The sequence below is a fragment of the Schistocerca gregaria genome, chromosome 6 (assembly GCF_023897955.1).
Source record: "Schistocerca gregaria isolate iqSchGreg1 chromosome 6, iqSchGreg1.2, whole genome shotgun sequence".
In the NCBI taxonomy this organism is placed as follows: domain Eukaryota; kingdom Metazoa; phylum Arthropoda; class Insecta; order Orthoptera; family Acrididae; genus Schistocerca; species Schistocerca gregaria.
Window position 1 is genome coordinate 442,614,500 of NC_064925.1, and position 19,737 is coordinate 442,634,236.

General features: G+C 43.1%; 1 protein-coding gene and 1 non-coding gene across 2 annotated transcripts in view; both read right to left on the bottom strand.

Annotated features, from left to right (window-relative positions):
* Window positions 1-19,737, bottom strand: part of LOC126278905 (orexin/Hypocretin receptor type 1-like) — a 1,200,512-nt gene that overhangs the window by 124,866 nt on the left and 1,055,909 nt on the right. The window lies entirely within an intron of this gene.
* On the bottom strand, window positions 13,237-13,311 carry Trnas-uga (transfer RNA serine (anticodon UGA)). Its single transcript has one exon. It is a non-coding gene; the product is annotated as a tRNA-Ser (tRNA).

The following is a 19,737-nucleotide window of genomic DNA, read 5'->3' on the forward strand; positions in this document are numbered from 1 at the left end:
GCTGAAATTACTGTAAGCCTCTGTACATTTCCTATTCTCTTATCTTTTACTAATGAGCCATGCGTAAGAAAAATGTTGGTGACAGCCATAGCACAATCCGAATACCGGTTACTGTAAATTACTGAAATTTTTCAGTACATGTACATGATTACTCTGCAATTCACAACTAAGTGCGCTACAGAAGATTCGTCGTACCACTTTCAAGTTACTTCTCTGCCGCGCCACTCTAGAACATCTCGCGCCAGAAACGAACACCTAAATCTTTTCATGTGAGCTCTGATTTCTCGTATTATGCTGATGGTTACTTCCTATGTAGATGGGCACCAACGAAATATTTTCACACTCTGAGGAGGAAGTTGGTGACTGAAATTTCATAAGAGGATCCTGCCGCAGCGAAAAACGCCTTTCTTTTAATGACTGCTACCCCAAATCTTATATCATATCCGTAGCACTCTCTCCCTTATTTCGCGATAATACGAAACGAGCTACCATTCTCTGAACTTTTCGATGTCCTCCGTCAATCCTGTCTGATGCTGATCTCACAGTGCACAGCAATACTCCAGAAGAGGACGGACAACAATAGTGCAAGCTGTTTCTTTAGTGGACCTGTTACATTTTCTAAGTGTTCTGCCAATAAATCGCAGTCTTTGGTTTGCTGTCCCCGGAATCGTTCGAATTTAAGTTATTCGTAACTGTAATCCCTAATTATTTAGTTGAGTTTAGAGCCTTTAGATTTGTGGTCTTTATTGTGTAACCCTAAATTTAGAGGATTCTTTTTAGTACTCATGTGGATGGATTCACATTTTTCGTTATTTACAGTGAATTACCACTTTTTGTACGATACACATATGTTATCGAAATCGTTTTGCAGTTCGTTTTGAAGTATGATGGCTTTACAGGACTGTAAATGACAACATAATTTACAGACACTCTAAGAGGGCAGGTCAGATTGTCTCCTAAATCGTTTATGTAGATCAGGGATAGCACAAGACCTATAACACTTCCTTGGGAACGCCAGATATTACTTCTGTTTTACTCGATGACTTTCGACCTCTTATTACGAACTGTGACCTTTCTGACTGAAAACCACGAATTGAGTTGCGCAGCTGACACTATACGGTATGCACACGTAATTTGATTAGAAATGACGTGTCAGAGACGTTGTCAAAAGCCTTCTGGAAATCTAAAAATACGAAATCAGTTTGACGTTCCTTCTCGATATCACTCATTACTTCGTGAGAATAATGACTTCGTTGTGTTTCAAAAGAATGACGTTTTCTGAGTTTGTGTTGGCAGTTTGTCAATAAATCGTATTCTTTGAGTTTACTCACAATGTTCGAACAAAGTATATGTTCCAAAGTCCTGCTGCAAACTGACTTTAGTGATAATGGTCTGTAATTCAGTGGATTACTATTATATCCTTTTATGGGTTCTAGTGTGACTTGTACAACTTTCCAATCTTTAGGTACCGATCTTTCTACGAGCGAGCGGTCGTATACGGTTGCTAAGTGTGGAGCTATTGTCTCAGCATACGCTGAATGGAACCTGACTAGTATACAATCTGCACCAGAGGCCATGTCTTTCTTGTTTTAAGCTGCTTCGCTACACCAAGGATATCTGATTCTAGGTTACTCGTGTTCGCAGTTGTTCCTGGTAAGGATTTCAAAATATTTACTTCGTCGTACTTTGCGAAGGAATTTCTAAAAACCCTCTTTAGCAACTCTGCTTTAGTGGCATTGCCATCAATAATATCATCACTGTTATCGCGCAGTAAAGGTATTGATTGCGACTTGCCACTCGTGTGCTTTGTACACGACCAGAATCTCTTTGGGTTTTCTGCCAGATTTCGAGACTGAGGTTCGTTGCGAAAACTATAAAAAGCATCTCTCACTGAAGTTCGTGCTACATTTCGAGCTTCAGTAAAACTCGTCTTTCTCTCAAAGACTGTCATTTACCTTACCCGAAAATTTCTGTCACGCTTTCGTATATTCTATACAGATCTATTAGGATCCTGCCAGCAGGTCTCTGAAGTAATTCGAAGGCTGTTGCCATGCCCAAATACTGGAACAGAACTGGGTGCATCTGCGTTTTGTGAGTTTTCCTTTACGGACGAACCGCACTGTCACAGAGACCTTTCAACAAGTCTTCCATTCACCTTCGATAGTACTGATTTTACATGATCGTCTCATTTCATATGGCTTCTTAGGGTTACTCATAAATAAGCAATTTTTTTTTTTAGAGGTCCGATTGGTCGCGATAGTAAAACTGCGAACTACGGTGAAAGTCCGAAAGTCCGATGAAGGTTTGTCTCTCTAGTGTGGCCGTCGATCGCGTCACGTCGCACTTTTCAATTCTGAGCGCACAGAGGGCGCGTGAAGAAGCCTAAAACAACAGAGCTTCCGCCAAGTGTAAAGTGCGTGCTGTCGTTCGATTACTTCTAGATGAGGGTTGCAGCATGAGTTAATAGTGCCCATATAACATAATTGTTATGCGTTACAGAAAAGTGGGGAAATAGTGCAGAAACAGATGTTCATAATGCAGGTGGTCAGGAAAGAAAGCCAGCATCAGGCGATGTTCTTGTTCAGCGAGTGGAACATGCGATACAAGAAAATCTCCTACTAAGGGCAATTAAGAACAAACGAAGAGCAACTTTCTCATCAGGCACTGATGACAATGCTCAGCTGCAGACTGCAACTGCAACAATGACGCTCCTGCAACATTTTCGATTGGAAGTGTTTGATCTCCAACCACACAGCCATCATACATATATGTGGCTACGTCTGATTTTCATCTCTTCGGTCACACAAACCGCCAGCTACGAGGACAGCATTTTTGCACAGACAAGAAACTGCAGATCAGTGCAGAGAATTAGCAGAAAGCACAGGTGGCTGCCTTATATGAAGAGGGTATAGGAAAGTTGTTAAATGGAAATGAGCGTGTGGCATCGTTGGCCGGAAGGCCCATTGGGGAAGTTCGGCCGCCAAGTGCAAGTCTTATTTCAGTCGAGTCTTATTTCAGTCGAGTCTTATGTCAGTCGACGCCACATTGGGTGACTTGCGCGCCTCCGATGAGGATGAAATGATGATAACACAACACCCACTCCCCGAGCGGAGAAAATCGTCAACCCGACCGGGAATCGAATCCGGACCCGCTTGCATGGGAGGCGAGCACGTTGCCACCCAGTTAAGCACGCGGGCTGGAAAGTTGGTACCACGCTACGACAGGTGTTTAAGTTGGAGCATCGACTATGTAGAGAAGTAGATGGAAGCTGTAGCCAGGTGTTCCCAGTAAAAGATTTTTTATATTCAATGTGGTTTCCATTTCTCTAGTGATAGAACCTTCAAAAACAATATGGCCCTCTTAAATATTTGATATGATGTTCATCAGTAACCGTGTAATCAGATGCTATACGTTTTTTTGTTATCAACATTGTATTATATTTATCGATATTTGAAGAGACCCGCCATTCATTAAGCCAAGTGGAAATTTTGTCGAAGTCTTTCTGCAATTCCTTACACACTAAACTCGCTCCGGGAGGACGAAGGTTCAAACCCGCATCCGGCTATCCTGATTTAGGCTTTCCGTGATTTCCCTAAATCGCTTCAGGCAAATGTCGGGATGGTTCCTTTGAATGGGCACTGCCGATTTCCTTCGCCATCCCTCACTACTCCCATGGGACCGGTGAACTCGCTCCCCCTCCCCCAAACCAACAGGCCGACGACAACTTTCTGTACACAATTACAACTACACCGAACAATCAAATTATGAAGACAAGATATTACAAAATCTTTGCCTCAAACTTCTAGGGGTGACAGATCACATCGTGGGGAACAACTTTTGTTAGTCATTAAATGTTCGCTGAAATTTTCTGTCGATGGTGTCCGTCCTTTTGTATAGCTTTTCCGCCTGAGAGGCAGCAAGGCGCACGTACGTTGTGGAGCTCTATGAAGTTTCTGTTGCCTATAATCATTTTCAGTGTGGAACGGATAGACGCAGCAAATTAAGTTCCTGATTTGCTTCTAAAATATCTTTCTTCGCTTAGAGACACTCGCTCTTACGGTTTTCCATTTGAAATCACTCTATCAATTTACGGTTGTAGGTAGTCTGCAGACACTGCTAGTTAGTTGAAATTGGTCGTACCAGTGTCGCCTGGAAACATCAGCTAACATTTTACCAAACGTTACTCCCCACGCGCTGGACGCTTGATGCGAAGACTTTGTAACACCCTCTATGTATTGAAAAAACATTAGACTGGCTGTTACGATTGCTTTGGGGCACAACCGACGCCACTTTCGCTTCTGTAGAACATTCACCGTATAATATTACGTATGAAGTTCTGTAAGGTCCTGTCAAGTGAAAACGAAAGAAATAACTAAATCGTTTATTATTTCAAAAGTAATAGTGCAACTGGTAATACAATTACCTCACTATGAGGCAAGGCGGTCAATACCGTCACGGAAAACTGTTTGTGGTTTCCTATGGAAATATGATTGTACACAGGCTTGTATCTCTTCGTCCGAATCAAACCAATAGCCACGACTGTCCTCCTTCAGTGATCCAAAAATATGGAACTCGCACGGGAAAGATAGGGACTGATCGAATGATATGTATGGGCTTCCAAGCTCAACTGCTGCGGAACTGTCGAAACAACTTTGTCAACGAGCCGCTTGCATTACCGTGCAACAGAATGATATCGTTCGTCAACAAAAAATGGCTCTGAGCACTGTGGGACTTAACTTCTGAGGTCATCAGTCGGCTAGAACTTAGAACTAATCAAACCTAACTAACCTAAGGACATCACACACATCCATACCCGAGGCAGGATTCGAACCTGCGACCGTAGCGGTCGCTCGGTTCCAGACTGAAGCGCCTAGAACCGCACGGCCGCACCGGCCGGCCATTCGTCAACATTCACGCATTTTTGGACTTGATGGCGCGCCACAATTTCTGCAAAGTGTCTACGTACCGCCGATCGTTAATTCTGGCGTCGCTTCCAGAAAGTCAATAAGCAGCAGTGCCCTGCAGTTACAGAAAAGGCTCATTATGACTCTCCTGGAGCTGGCGTGCACGGCTTTGGATGTTTACCGGTGGGAGTGAATCCATATGCTTCCATTGTTGGCTCTCATGCTTGCTCTTCTGCTCAAAATGATGACACCATGCTTCGTCTCGTGGCACAGCTCGGGGCATGAAACGATATTCTTCACTATGACGCCAATCCAGGTGTTACAATGATGTCGACATTCTCTTCAACTACAGCTCCTCCGTCAGGGTATGGGGAACACATTTTGTGGAACTTCAGACGATGGCGTGAGTTATAACGTGGCTGATACTTAACATGAGCAGAATGTTTCCGACCGCCCGCTGTCGGTCATTTATTCTAGAGATCCATTACAGTAATGAATGATTTGGTAATGACACTACGAGCCTGTCCTGGCCGACTGCAGTCTTTCAAAGAGACCAGAAATCTTTTATTCCACGCAAAAAAAAGAAATATGTTCAAATACGTGTGAAATCACATGGGAATTAACTGCTAAGGTCATCAGTCCCTAAGCTTACACACTATTTAACCTAAATTATCCTAAGGACAAACTCACACACCCATGCCCGAGGGAAGACTCGAACCTCCGCCGGGACCAGCCGCACAGTCCATGACAGCTCGGCTAGCCTGCGCGGCTTCCACGCAAAAACACGCGCAGGTGACATATCGTGTTCCCCACACACACAGCAGACTTTCGCGAACGAATTTCACTTCCTGACATCTACCGCTGTCCAAAACAGCACTACACAGCGCTGTTTGTCTTTCAAGGCTTCCTCAGTGAAGTCCGACCCTCACTCTAGTCGCTAACCTCACGGCGAGCATGTGTAACAGACAAATAGCACAGCGGTGAACGTTCGCACTCTTCCACCTACCTACACTATGTGATCAAAAGTATCCAAACACACCCAAAAACATACGTTTTTCAATTGTATGCATTGTGCTGACGCCTACTGCCAGGTATTCCATATCAGCGACCTCAGTAGTCATTAGACATCGTGAGCGAGCAGAATGGGATGCTCCGCGGACCTCACGGACTTCTAACGTGGTCAGCTGATTGGGTGTCACTTGTGTCATACGTCTGTACGCCAGATTTCCACACTCCTAAACATCCCTAGGTCCACTGTTTCCGATGTGATAGTGAAGTGGGAACGTGAAGGGACACACACAGCAGAAAAGCGTACAGGCCGACCTTACCTACTGACTGACAGAGCGTCTTAATGTGTAATAGGCAGACATCTATCCAGACCATCACACAGGAATTCCAAACTGCATCATGATGCAATACAAGTACTATGACAGTTAGGTGTGAGAAAACTTGGATTTCATGGTCGAGCGACTGTTCATAAGTTACACATCGCGCTGGTAAATGCCAAACGATGCCTCGCTTAGTGTAAAGAGAGTAAACATCGGACGATTGAACAGTGGAAAAACGTTGTGTGTAGGAACGAATCACGGTACACAATATGGCGATCCGATGGCAGGTTGTGGGTATGGCGAATGCCCGGTGAAGGTCATTTGCCAGCGTGTGTAGTGCCAACAGTAAAATTCGGAGATGGTGGTGTTATGGCGTAGGAGTGTTGTTCATGGAGGGGGCTTACCCGTTTTGCTACTGTGCGTGGCACTTTCACAGCACAGGCCTACATTGATGTTTTAAGCACCTTCTTGCTTCCCACTGTTGGAGAGCAATTCGGCGACGGCGACTGCATCTTATAACATGATCGGGCACCTGTGCATTGTGCACGGCTTGCGGCGAAGTGGTTACACGACAAAAACATCGCTGTAATGGACTGGCCTGCACAGAGTCCAGAAATGAATCCTATAGAACACCTTTAGGATGTTTTGGAACGCCGACTTCGTGCCAGGCGCCATCGACCGACATCCATACCGCTCTTCCGTGCAGCACTCCGTGAAGAATGGGCTGCCATTGCCCAAGAAACCTTCCAGCACTTGATTGAACTTATGCCTACGAGAGTGGAAGCTGTCGTCAAGGCTAAGGGTGGGCCAACAACATACTGAATTCCAGAATTGCCTATGGAGGGCGCAACGAACTTGTTAGTCATTTTCAGTCAGGTGTCCGGATACTTTTGATCACATAGTGTATGTTTCTAACTTCCGAGCCAAGCTCGTGACATACCACTTCGTTTTCATTTACTGCCCCTTATATTTGTCAAATATTCGTCGAGCCAATCATATATTTGGGAAGGTATTTGGTAGGTTCGTATGTTTGTTCGTAATTGACGGTGAGGTATTGTGTCGAACGCCTTGTGGCAGCCTAGAAAGAGAGAAACTATGCAATCACTTACATGTATCGTTTATCCGTTTGCAAGACGTCGCTCGTGTTTGGCATGAGGGCTTTCTTTTTTTTTCAAGATCGCTGTTGAGATAGAGATAGATAGATAGAGAGAGAGAGAGAGAGAGAGAGAGAGAGAGAGAGAGAGGGGGGGGGGGTGAGAGAGAGAGGGGGGGGGGGGGAGAGAGAGAGAAACTTGTTTGTCTCCAGATCGTTATAGTTTCTTAGCTTAGTGTTAGCTCTAAGGTACTCCTACATACAGACTTCAGTGATATTGTCAATAAAATTCTTCTGGGTTAGAGACCGCATTGTCATTTACAAAATTCCAACGTTTCGGCGTCTGTTGCAAGACGCCTTCCTCAGGTTGTGTTGCTAACACACCTTGAGGAAGGCGTCTTGCAACAGACGCCGAAACGTTGGAATTTTATAAATGACAATGCGGTCTCTAACCCAGAAGAATTTTATTGACATTGACAACGGCCGCGGAAGCCTACGGTTACATTTCAGTGATATTGTCCTATAATGTTGTGCTTACGATCTATTACCCTTTCTGTAAACAGGAGCGATCTGTGCTCTTTTCGTCACACGAGACTAATCACTGCGGAACCGATTCTCGAGGGAGCAATATATATATAAAATCCAATGGGAATTCCTTCACGCCTTGATGCCTTGCTCGATTCCACGATTTTCAATTATCTTCAATACCAGTGATCTTACTATCGGTATCAGCCATTTCTGAGTCTGTTTTGGGGTCAAAAGTTGCTACGGTAGTAGCCTCTTATGTGTATAAACAGCGAAACATAAAATTTAAAATTTCTATTTACTGTCCGCTGTCTTCATGTTCAACATCAGTCAGATCCGCGAGCGACTGAGTGGTGGGTTTGAGTCCGTTCATTGTCTTTACATGTGCCCGGAACTCTGTAGGAATTTCTGGTCAACCTTTTCCAGTGTCTGACTGTGACAATTATTGTGGGGCTCATGCACGCCGACATATGCACAAGATGCTTTCAACTTTTCAGTAAGCCTGCAATATGTTTTGTAGCGGAAGTATAGTATTATCTGTTTTCACAACCAAAGCTTCTGCTGCCGCCAGTCAACAGGAAGGACAATGAGTAACATGTAAGATACAGGATCTTGTACTTAACTGAACTCATGGAACAGCAAGCATCGAAACATAGTGTCAAATCTCATTCTTATAAGATGCAAAGGATGGCTTTTCACGAAGACACAGATTTACAATTTGTCAAGCAATCAACGCTACTATCTGACGATGGGCTCAGGCCTGAAACTAGTAACGGTACAAAAGAATCGTTTCCAAAAATCTGGGAATGGTTTCAGTATTTCCTGCTGTGTAGTTTACGAAAACAGCTGCGGTATGTTGTAGCCGTAACAGATAAAACAATTCATGATGCTTAAGAGGTAAGAGGATAGTGCACTGAGTTGTTTCATTACTTAATTGAATATCATTAAGCCCGATTTAAGTCTTTGTCTACAATCTTAATGGTTTTACGTTTTTTACTACATTATAAGTGCTAAAATATTCAATATTTATTATCTATATGGAACAAAATTACCTTCTCTAAATTTTCTGAAGATAACTGGGATTGTGAGTAGCCTTAATTATAAGTGTGATAGCTGTGAACAGGTAGAGCTTCTTGGAAAATAAAAATATGTGTTGAGAAATTAATCCGTTCTCTATCGTTTCACCGGGTACTGTTCATTGGTTTTCGTTTCATTTCATGGCAATGACACCGCTGCTGTGTATAGTATCTGCAATTGTCTGCTCTTCCATTTTGTGCTAGAGTCGCAGCTGGTTGTTTTCGTTCCATTACTATCCGAATATCATTCTACATGCGTTCAATTTAATTCGACTTCAAGCAATCCCATTGAATTAAACGGTGCTAACGACACATGTGTATCATTAGGATAACACATCTAAAGTTTATTATATTTGGAAACAGAACTATTAACGAAGTTCTTCTTTTCACAAGGGCATATTCCACTTCATTGATGGAACTTTTCTGTATGGATTACTTCCACTAACCTTACGAATAAGACTGCGCTTTCTTTCTGTTTGTCATATAATCATTAATACCGAATAGTTCATTAAAGGTTATCGGCGCATTAGGTATCTTACGCCACCGGCCTTGCCGCTCTATAAATTCTTGACTAAGCCAGTGGCACAATATGGCCAGTCAATGGAGACCATAAAAGGTCGAATTTGGGAAATAGTTCGTGTTTTTTGTACGGTGGTGGGAGGGAATGCCATGAACAAGGTACTAGAAATCCTGATTAGTTGTGCCTGAGCATGGGAATGAGAGATTCATTTGAAGGTCACTTTCGTAGGTTTTCCTTGAATAACTCTAAAACTACGGTCTCCAGTGAGAATGTATCCCAGCACTAAATTTAACTACATTAAATTTCCTGCATAAAAGCTCCCGTCTATTTTTTTTCCGTAGAATCAATAGTTAGCACGTAGCGACTGAGAGAATATGGAAATCTTGCTCATGGTTTTTGAAGGCCAGGTATAACATTTCGGCTTGCATAAAACGACATCGGTAGGGGTAGCTGAATCATCCATTATGTTTCATTTTAATTTTATTTAAATTTCGTGAATTACATTTCAAATTGTAAGTACATGAAAATATGGTTGAGAATACGAAGGTAGAAAAATGAAAAACATTTTGTACATAAAAAAATTAACAGTTTCCCGATTTGTATTAATTACTCTGTTATTGACGCCATTATTGCCAGTCGCAAGCTCGTGAAGTAGAATTCTTTGAGAGACATCAAGGCAACTTGTTATTTGGAAGAGCTAATGGAGAGGTGAAAGCAAGAAATTCTTTGTACTGAAAATGCATGTTGTTGTTGTGGTCTTAAGACCTGACCTGGTTTGATGCAGCTCTCTATGCTACTCTTTCCTGTGCAAACCTCTTTATCTCCGAATAACTACTACAATCAACATCTTTATGAATCTGCTTGGTGTAGCAATTTTTTGGTCTCCCTCCACGCTTCCCTCCAACACTAAATTGGTGGTCCCTTGATGCCTCTGAACGTGTCCTATGACCCTATCTCTTCTTCTAGTCAAGTTATGCCACAAATTCCTCTTCTCTCCGATTGTATTCAGTACCTCCTCATTAGTTACGTGATCTACCCATCTAACCTTAACCATTCTTCTGTAGCACCACATTTCGAAAGTCTCTATTCTGTTCTTGTCTTAACTATTTATCATCCATGTTTCACATCCATACGCGGTTACACTCTATACAAATACTTTCAGAAAAGACTTCCTGACACTTAAATCTATAATCGATGTTAACAAATTTCTCTTCTTCAGAAACGCTCTCCTTGCCATTGCCAGTCTACACTATATACTATTTACTTCGACCATCATCAGTTATTTTGCTCCCCAAATAGCAAAACTCATCTATTACTTTAAGTGGATCATTTCCCAATCTAATTCCCTCGACATCACCTGATTTAATTCGACTACATTACCTTCGTTTTAGTTTTATTTATGTTCATCTTATATCTTCCTTTCAAGACACTTCAGTCCGTTCAACTGCTCTTCCAGGTCCTTTGTTGTCTCTGACAGGATTACAAAGTCGGCGGCAAACCTCGAAGTTTTTATATCTTCTCCATGTATTTCAGTTCCTACTCTAAAATTTTCTTTTGTTTCCTTTACTGCTTGGTGAATATACGGATTGGATGACATCGGGGATAGGCTACAACCCTGTCTCACTCCCTTCTCACCCACTGCCTCTCTTTCATGCCCCTCGACTATCTGGTTTCTGTACAAACTGTAAATAGCCTTTCGTTCCTTGTATTTTATACTTTCCACCTTCAAAATTGGAAATAGTCAACATTGTCAAAAGCTTTCTCTAAGTCTACAAATGCTAGAAAGGTAGGTTTGCCTTTCCCTAACCTATGTTCGAAGATAAGTCGTAGGGTCAGTATTGCCTCCCGTGTTCCAACATTTATACGGAATCCAAACTGAGCTTCCCCGAGGTCGGCTTCTATCAGTTTTTCCATTCGTTTGTAAAGAATTCGTGTTAGTATTTTGCAACCATGACTTACTAAACTGATAGTTCAGTAATTTTCACACGTGTCAACGCCTGCTTTCTTTTGAATAGAAATTATTATATTCTTCTTGAAGTCTGGGGTATTTCGCTTGTCTGATACATCTTGCTCACCAGATGGTAGAGTTTTGTCATGGCTGGCTCTCCCAAGGATACAGTAGTTTTAACGTTGTCTACTCCGGGAGCCCTGTTTATGCTTTGGTCTTTCTGTGCTCTGTCAAATTCTTGACGCAGTTTCATATCTACCAGTTCATCTTCAGCTAGTTCTCTTGCATTTCCATAATATTTCCCTCCAGTACATCGCTCTTGTACAGATCCTCTGTATACTCCTTCCACCTTTCTGCTTTTCTTTCTTTGCTTAGTACTGGATTTCCACGTGAGTTCTTCACATTCATTCAGATTATTCTCTTTTATCCAAACGTCTCTTTAATTTTCCTTTAGGCGGTGTTTGTCTTACCCCTAGTAATTTATGCTTCTACATTCTTATATTTGTCCCATAACCATCCCTGCTTAGCCATTTTGCACTTCCTGTCGATCTCATTTTTGAGATGTTTGTATTTCTATTGGCCTGCTTCAAGTGAAAATGTACGAGAAATAAATGACATAGGAATACAATCGAAACTTCCACTTTAAAACAGGAGAATTAATTTAACTTGCATAGAATGTTTTTAGATTGAAGTGGTACTAGGTGTACATATTTGATGAGGAATCTCACTTACGGAATATATTGAAGAAGTTGAGGAAGATCAACGTGACATTGACTTTTTATGCCGGTCTTTGCGGCCGAGCACTTCTAGCCGCGTCAGTCCGGAAGCGCGCCGATGCTACGGTAGCAGGTTCGAATCCTACCTCGGGCATGGATGTGTGTGATGTATTTAGGTTAGTTAGGTTTAAGTAGTTGTAAGTCTAGGGGACTGATGACCTCAGACGTTAAGTCCCTTAGTGCTCAGAGCCAATTGAACCCTTTTTTTAACTTTACAGATTATCATGGCTTTCCGGAAACTAATTACAAACCGAAACTTTCGGTATTAGTGGCTACCATCATAAACTACTGAAATGCACCAAAAGCATTTAATATTTGCGAAAAGTGATCTTTATACAGCGATTTGGGAACGGCTGCTGCTGGGTTTGTTTACTACGTGACTACAGGGATTTGTCATGGCATGAATGTTTAACAAATGTCATCATTATCCCGCTTTGAAACTTCCTGGCAGATTAAAACTGTGTGCCCGACCGAGACTCGAACTCGGGACCTTTGCCTTTCAAGGGCAAGTGCTCTACCATCTGAGCTACTGAAGAACGACTCACACACGGTACTCACAGCCCTACTTCTGCCAGTATCTCGTCTCCTACCTTCCAAACTTTACAGAAGCTCTCCTGCGAACCTTACAGAACTAGCACTCCTGAAAGAAAGGATACAGCGGAGACATGGCTTAGCCACAGCCTGGGGGATGTTTTCCAGAATGAGATTTTCACTCTGCAGTCCAGTGTGCGCTGATATGAAACTTCCTGGCAGATTAAAACTGTGTGCCCGACCGAGACTCGAACTCGGGACCTTTGCCTTTCAAGGGCAAGTGCTCTACCATCTGAGCTGCCGAAGCACGACTCACGCCTGGTACTCACAGCCCTACTTCTGCCAGTATCTCGTCTCCTACCTTCCAAACGTTACAGAAGCTCTCCTGCGAACCTTACAGAACTAGCACTCCTGAAAGAAAGGATACAGCGGAGACATGGCTTAGCCACAGCCTGGGGGATGTTTTCCAGAATGAGATTTTCACTCTGCAGCACTGTGTGCGCTGATATGAAACTTCCTGGCAGATTAAAACAGTTTGCCCGACCGAGACTCGAACTCGGGACCTTTGCCTTTCAAGGGCAAGTGCTCTACCATCTGAGCTACCGAAGCACGACTCACGCCCGGTACTCACAGCCTTACTTCTGCCAGTATCTCGTCTCCTACCTTCCAAACCTTGCAAAAGCGGGCACACAGTTTTAATCCGCCAGGAAGTTTCATATCAGTGCACACTCCGCTGCAGAGTGAAAATCTCATTCATTATCCAGCTTTGTGAACAGGTCTTTCCTGTGCAGCCAGTCCTTCTTTGCCAGTGCAACTCTTTACGCTCTGCAGCGTTACTAGATGATGTAATTGATGTAGGTTTCTCTCCTCTGTTTGTTCCTCATGATAAACTCTAGAGTCGCTTGAAGTTGGTCGGTATCATTTTGTCACACCCTGTATACACTATGTGATCAAAAGTACCCGAGTACACCTACGTCAGGGGGCATTGGCCACTAGATATCACGAGAGGCGGACCTGCCAGTATAAAAGGAGGCGGGGAGTACTGTGCTGTCAGGACAAAAGCAGTAACAGCACAATGGGTCCGTTAAGAGAGCTCAGTGACTTCGAACGTAGGTTACTACAGGATGTCACACGAGTAAGAAATGCATCAGGGCTGAAATCCTTGGGCTAGCAGGACAGAATGGATGAGGTTATATTTGTGGAAAGGGACCAAAATAAGTTACTGTAATCTGCACTCAACACATAAACTTTTTCTTAAAACAATCACACAAGCAAGATTCAAAACTCTTAAGGTTTAATCGAAAGACTTCGTTTGATTTAATTTAGATCGACTGAAGGCCACATCGAAAATCCAAGTCACAAGACCTAAGCAAGGAATTGATGTATAGGAGTTCTTCTGGAGGTTTCACTTGTTTATGAATTTTTTTATCTTCAATACAAATATTCTGAAAGCCTTAGCTTAAATTGTTCCCACAGAACTCGGCTGAAGGCGTCACATTAACCAAGAACAGTGTTACGTCTTAAGGCCGAGACAAAGATTTTCAATGTTTAATCTAAATAGGTTGAAAACTCGGCTGAAGGCCGCATGTCAACAAAACAATTTAACGGCTTAATGCCTAGGAAGAAGAGCTTTCAATTTGAAATGGCTGAAGGCCATATCTTAAAACATTTCGTGTAAAATTCGGCTGAAGGCTTCATACTAAAGAATAAAAATCTTACGATTTAAGGGCAAGACAAGGATTTTTAATTTTTAATGTAAGAGAGATTGAAACTCGGCTGACGGCTACACACCATGCAGAAAACAATTTTACGGCTTAAGGCGTAAGTTAAGAGCTTCTAAATTTCAAACAAAATAGGCTAAAGACTTTATCGTAAAATGTTTCACATAAAACTCGGCTGAAGGCCACATACAAAACCCAAACAATCTCACGGCTTAAAGCCCAGACACAGAAATTAAGTTAAACACAGGAAGACGGCTGCAATTCTAGTTGACTTCAACACACACACATTGTTGCTCGCTGGAATCTCTCAGAAAGCGACAATCAGGATCAAACGAAGCGGTGTGATAGCAGTTGAGGCTTGATAGTAGATTAAGTGAGCACTCAACTTTAGTTACCAGGATCGATGGGCGACGAGTTTCCTAATCCTCGCAAGAAGCGCCTTACCACCCCAACGAGGAGTGCCCGCTGGCAGCAGCTCCGGCCTGACAACGCGCCAATGAGGCTTCCTCGTTGCTCTGCCCCAACCGGCCGACTGTCACACTCTGCACAGCCGGAATATATATCCGCCACACCAAAGATAGTTCAGCACTACTACCATCGATACACGCTACTGCTGCCACTTTTTGTTTTTTGGTCATCAGTCTACTGACTGGTTTGATGCGGCCCGCCACGAATTCGTTTCCTGTGCTAACCTCTTCATCTCAGAGTAGCACTTGCAACCTACGTCCTCAATTATTTGCTTGACGTATTCCAATCTCTGTCTTCCTCTACAGTTGTTGCCCTCTACAGCTCCCTCTACTACCATGGAAGTCATTCCCTTATGTCTTAGCAGATGTCCTATCATCCTGTCCCTTCTCCTTATCAGTGTTTTCCACATATTCCTTTCCTCTCCGATTCTGCGTGGAACCTCCTCATTCCTTGCCTTATCAGTCCACCTAATTTTCAACATTCGTCTATAGCACCACATCTCAAATGCTTCGATTCTCTTCTGTTCCGGTATTCCCACAGTCCATGTTTCACTACCATACAATGCTGTACTCCAGACGTACATCCTCAGAAATTTATTCCTCAAATTAAGGCCGGTATTTGATATTAGTAGACTTCTCTTGGCCAGAAATGCCTTTTTTGCCATAGCGAGTCTGCTTTTGATGTCCTTCTTGCTCCGTCCGTCATTGGTTGTTTTACTGCCTAGGTAGCAGAATTCCTTAACTTCATCGATTTCGTGACCATCAATCCTGATGTTAAGTTTCTCGCTGTTCTCATTTCTACTACTTCTCATTACGTCTTTCTCCGATTTACTCTCAAACCATACTGTGTACTCATTTGACTGTTCAATCCGTTCAGCAGATCATTTAATTCTTCCTCACTTTCACTCAGGATAGCAATGTCATCAGCGAATCGTACATCGATATCCTTTCACCTTGTATTTTAATTCCACTCCTGAACCTTTCTTTTATTTCCATCATTGCTTCCTCGATGTACAGATTGAAGAGTAGGGGCGAAAGGCTACAGCCTTGTCTTACTCTCTTCTTAATACGAGCACTTCGTTCTTGATCGTCCACTCTTATTATTCCCTCTTGGTTGTTGTACATATTGTATATGACCCGTCTCTCCCTATAGCTTACCCCCACTTTTTTCAGTATCTTGAACAGCTTGCAACATTTTATATTGTCGAACGCTTTTTCCAGGTCGACAAATCCTATGAACGTGTCTTGATTTTTCTTTAGCCCTGCTTCCATTATTAGCCTCTCTCATGCCTTTACTTTTCCTAAAGCCAAACTGATCGTCACCTAGCGCATTCTCAATTTTCTTTTCCATTCTTCTGTATATTATTCTAGTAAGCAGCTTGATGCATGTGCTGTTAAGCTGATTGTGCGATAATTCTCGCACTTGTCAGCTCTTACCGTCTTCGGAATTGGGTGGATGATGCTTTTCCGAAAGTCAGATGGTATGTCGCCAGACTCATATATTCTACACTCCAACGTGAATACTCGTTTTGTTGCCACTCCCCCTAACGATTTTAGAAATTCTGATGGAATGTTATCTATCCCTTCTGCCTTATTTGACCTTAAGTCCTCCAAAGCTCTTTTAAATTCCGATTCTAATACTGGATCCCCTATCTCTTCTAAATCGACTCCTGTTTCTTCTTCTATCACATCAGACAAATCTTCACCCTCATAGAGGCTTTCAATGTATTCTTTCCACCTATCTGCTCTCTCCTCTGCATTTAACAGTGGAATTCTCATTGCACTCTTAATGTTACCACCGTTGCTTTTAATGTCACCAAAGGTCGATTTGACTTTCCTGTAAGCTGAGTCTGTCCTTCCGACAATCATATCTTTTTCGATGTCTTCACATTTTTCCTGCAGCCATTTCGTCTTAGCTTCCCTGCACTTCTTATTTATTTCATTCCTCAGCGACTTGTATTTCTGTATTCCTGATTTCCCCGGAACATGTTTGTACTTCCTCCTTTCATCAATCAACTGAAGTATTTCTTCTGTTACCCATGGTTTCTTCGCACCTACCTTCTTTGTACCTATGTTTTCCTTCCCAACTTCTGTGATGGCCCTTTTTAGAGACGTCCATTCCTCTTCAACTGTGTTGCCTACTGCGCTATTCCTGCTATATCTGCTCCTGGGTACGCCTTACAATCCAGTATCTGATTTCGGAATCTCTGTCTGACCATGATGTAATCTAATTGAAATCTTCCCGTATCTCCCGGCCTTTTCCAAGTATACCTCCTCCTCTTGTGATTCTTGAAGAGGGTATTCGCTATTACTAGCTGAAACTTGTTACAGAACTCAATTAGTCTTTCTCCTCTTTCACTCCTTGTCCCAAGCCCATATTCTCCTGTAACCTTTTCTTCTACTCCTTCCCCTACAACTGCATTCCAGTCGCCCATGACTATTAGATTTTCGTCCCCCTTTACATATTGCATTACCCTTTCAATATCCTCATACACTTTCTCTATCGGTTCATCTTCAGCTTGCGACGTCGGCATGTATACCTGAACTATCGTTGTCGGTGTTGGTCTGCTGTCGATTCTGATTAGAACAACCCGGTCACTGAACTGTTCACAGTAACACACCCTCTGCCCTACCTTCCTATTCATAACGAATCCTACACCTGTTATAACATTTTCTGCTGCTGTTGATATTACCCGATACTCATCTGACCAGAAATCCTTGTCTTCCTTCCACTTCACTTCACTGACCCCTACTATATCTAGATTGAGCCTTTGCATTTCCCTTTTCAGATTTTCTAGTTTCCCTACCACGTTCTAGCTTCTGACAAGCCACGCCCCGACTCATAGGACATTATCCTTTCGTTGATTATTCAATCTTTTTCTCACGGTAACCTCCCCCTTGGCAGTCCCCTCCCGGAGATCGGAATGGGGGAATATTCCGGAACCTTTTGCCAATGGAGAGATCATCATGACACTTCTTCAACTACAGGCCACATGTCCTGTGGATACACGTCACGTGTCTTTAATGCAGTGGTTTCCATTGCCTTCTGCATCCTCATGTCGTTGATCATTGCCGATTCTTCCACTTTTAGGGGCAATTTCCCTTCCCTAGGACAAGAGAGTGCCCTGAACCTCTATCCGCTCCTCCGCCCTCTTTGACAAGGCCGTTGGCAGAATGAGGCTGACTTCGTATGCCGGAAGTCTTCGGCCGCCAATGCTGATTATTTAACAAAGTTTAGGCAGTGGCGGGGATCGAACCCGGGACCGAAGACGTTTTGATTATAAATCAAAGACGCAACCCCTAGCCCACTAACGGAGAGAATACAGCATCGTTATGGCGGTAACCAAAGAAGAAATAAGACACCACTGGATTCCAACCAATGATAAACAAAACAAGACATGACGCTTCTAAAGCTGTCCCATTGGACTGCCGCTGATGTGTGTATGAAAATGCGAAGAAAAAAACCACAGTGAAACAAAGGGGAAGTAGATCTCATGAACGGACGGACAGGGACCGTTTAGTACTGCAGAGGGTAGCTGTAAAAAATCGCATGAAATAAGCGGATGGAGTCACTCACCAGTTCCAGCATGCTATCAGCACCCCAGATATCACAATGATAGTGCGCAGGAAGTTGAGAGAGTGGGGTACAATGGCCGTGCAGCCCCTCATAAGCCACATATGTGTTAGTCAATGCTACGCTACGCTTCAGGTAATGTAAAGAGCGACGACAGTGAAAACCAGTGAATTGGAAGGATGAAACACGCTATACCGCGTGACAATCCGATGGAAGAATGATATGATCACAAAAGGAATGATCATATTACACAAGTAACTTGTAAGACAAACTCTAGATTGCGGTTTATTGGTAGAATCCTGAAGCGATGCAGTCCTTCAACCATGGAAATAGTTTACGTTAGTTCGTCCAGTCTTAGAGTATTGTTCGTCTGTGTGGGACCCTTACCAGTTGGGTCTGATTCAAGAGACTGAGAAGGTCCAAAGAAGAGCGGCAAGATTCGTGACTGGTACATTTAGCGATCACGAGATTTTTACAAATCTCATAGAAAGTTTGAAGTGGGACATACGTGCAGACAGAATGCGCGCTAAACGGAACGGGCTGCTGACTGGATTCCGAAATCCGATCTTCACCGAGTATGTAGAGCATATATTATTACCACCAACTTTCAAATAGTGCAACCATTCAAGGATAAGGGAAATTAGAGCTCGTACTGAGGCGTTCAGACAGTCGTTTTTCCCTCGCACGATCCGCGAGTGGATCAGTTGGGAGTTGGGGGGGGGGGGGGGGGAGGGGTCAATATGACTTTGGTGCGAATTGTGCCCTCCGCCACACGCCGCTTGGTGGCTATCGGAGTATATATGTAGATGTAGGGTTTCGGAAATGCCCAGATAACGGTGCCTACCATCAAATGTAGTACCTACAGTGACGAACGGAGAATGTCGTGTCATGGCATGGGGGTGTTTTACGTGGTAAGAGGAAGCGAAGTGTGGAAGGATATGAACACATTTTACACCATTGTGTGATGCGAGGAGGAACAGTTCGGAGATGATGATTTTTTCAGCACTCTGTGTTAAAGGAACATCTGTGAGGGAATGGAATATGGAAATCGTAGAGATGAAGGTATATGGAGTGGGGGAAACAGCAGTGATACACAAAGTATCCTGTGCCATAACAGAGAAGAAAACCAGCGAATACTGCATTGTCACTGACTTCTGAGTTATAAGTTTCAAGTCTCTACCTCATCGGGATGGTGGTCTTAAGAAAGAGGAATTGCCATACTTTGCATAAAAATTAGACACAAAAGAGTATATGAAGTGCAGTTATTGTGCTGC